We start from the raw sequence: 2,494 nt of genomic DNA, 5'->3' as shown, positions 1-2,494 counted from the left end.
AGATTTGTTAAACTAAACTTACCAAATAGTTTCAATATGTAATTTTAATTTTGTTTAATATTAATGAAGTACTTCACAAATAAATAATATATTGGTAAAAGTCATTCAATCGTAACATAATACTATTTAATACCTTATGTAAAAATATAAAATATTCATCATTTGAATTTATACCTATTGGCTATTTTATTTTAAGTAATAAGTATTGTAATAATAACAAATTATTTTTGAACAGCGGCCCACCGGGAAAGTTCCCGGTTTCCCGCCGGCCCAGTCCGCCCCTGACTATCCATTATCATTTCTGTGCAATATAATCAATTCGAGTATATTTATACAAACAATATTACACAACTATATAATATTTACTTACCATATTAGATAATATACTTAATTACTATAAGCTCAAGACATGCTATATGCCTAAGTAATCCAGCCAGTCCAGGGGTCGCCAAACTTTTCAAACAAGTGAGCTACATTATAAAGGTTTAACTCCTGGTGATCGACATGCAGTAAAATGTAGGTCTTTGGGAAAGATTTGTTTGAAAAGCAAAAAAAGCGGGAAGTGAGTGTCGCTCTGCCCTACGTTAGGTGTCTAGAAAGTCGCTTCAATGGACATGCAGTATCAAATTTGAATTAAATTATATGATATCATTGTATACGAACAAGAATTGTGAGCGGTGACGGTATGTCAGTCTAGGATATTTTAAATTGCAACCCCCATTCCTGATTAAAATAAGAAGTTTTACACTTTTTATTTGCATTAATTTTATTGTTCAAAAATTAAAAATTCTAAATAAATTAGAAACGTAACAACTATTCCGATTAACACGAATTACCGATAATGGTAAATTCCTAAAATACAATATAGCGATCCATATTATCCGATTATTTATTACGCGATCCACCGATAACGGTGAAATTAATTTTTATAACGATTGGCTTATATTCCTAGAAAGATCGACCCGTCGATATACATATACAACCCAAGTAAGTGGCCCAATTCAGATACACCCCATTTTTGTAAAGCTTCACTAATCACTAATAATTAGATATTTACAGACTACAGTGCAGACTGATCATAAAAAAAATCCGCTTTCCAATCGAGATTGATTATCATAACAAAATAATTCGTGTTTTTCTATAACTATAGTCGACAATACTACAAAGTATTCTTACGAAATCGACCACGTAATTTTTTGCTTTCACTTGGTCAATAATCATTAATGACTCGATTTTAAAATTCATGTATATTTTTTAAACGGTTTTAAAAAATATGATCAAGAAACTGCCCAGGGGCGGTTCCAGAGACTTGGTTGGTGGGGGGGGGGGCTAATAGTTGTAATTTTCACAAAACTTATAATAACAACAAATATAAAACAACAATTTTTACAACTTTTATTATTTTCCCAAGTTATTTAGTATTCTCGTAGTCCACACAGATAGTAGATGCATGTTACAACTCATACACCGACGTACCTCCAAAAATTTCATACTTTTACGCGGGTGGCGGGTCTATAATATTCGAGACTATAATATGTTTTTTTGTTAGCAATATACGATTTTTTAGAAATACGGGTTTTGGACCTTGGGGGGCGTGGCCCCTAGGGCCCTCCCCTAGAACCGCCCTTGAAACTGCCACTGGCGATCTTGAAAATTTAAAAAACTTATCCATATTTCTTAGTTTCTTACTGAAAGGAAGAACGGAATTTGAATGTATATTGATGTGCTACGAACATACTGCCCTAAGTACTTACTGTATATGTTAAATGCCTAAATACCTGTAATTGTGACTAATGCCATTAATTATAAATACTAGATATTATATTTAGAAGCAATGGTAATACGTAAATTATTGTATTCCACTAGAATCTAGGAAAAAAAATCCCCGGAAAAAAAGTCCCCGGAATAAAAACCCCCGGATAAAAGTTCCCCGGCAAAAAAGTCCACAGGAAAAAAAACCCCCGGAAAAAAAATCCCCAAAGTTATACCTAATTATTGGATACAGCTGTCTAAAATAATAATTAATAATAATAAAAATATATAAAATTAGAATGATAACTATTAGAGTGGATTAACTCCTTGAGTGGATTTAAGGATTTCCATAATTACACAGTCAAAGATATAAAAATTACTCAGAGACAAGGTACTCTACACTGCACTATGTACAGAAACTATAGAAGTACATTGACTGTCTAAGGTTATCGTAATCGTTAACAATATAGGCCCGCAGTAATAAATACTAAATAGAACACCAACAATATTTTTCTAGACTTAAGAAATTTTGTTTCGATCATTTTATTATTTTCAATTGTACTACTATAATGATTTCGATACGTAGATAACGTCTTTATGTGTCGATAATGCGATTAACAGCTATTATGCGTTCTGGACTCAAACTAATTGGTCAGTCGGTATAACATCGTAATCGCGTTTATTGAGAGGACGCTACACCGACATATTTTGTTTGTCTCCGTTTAGGATGTACAATTATATT

The sequence above is a fragment of the Myzus persicae genome, unplaced genomic scaffold (genome assembly GCF_001856785.1).
Source record: "Myzus persicae strain clone G006 unplaced genomic scaffold, MPER_G0061.0, whole genome shotgun sequence".
NCBI lineage: Eukaryota > Metazoa > Arthropoda > Insecta > Hemiptera > Aphididae > Myzus > Myzus persicae.
The sequence above is the reverse complement of the archived record's forward strand: the minus strand, read 5'-3'. Positions refer to the sequence as shown.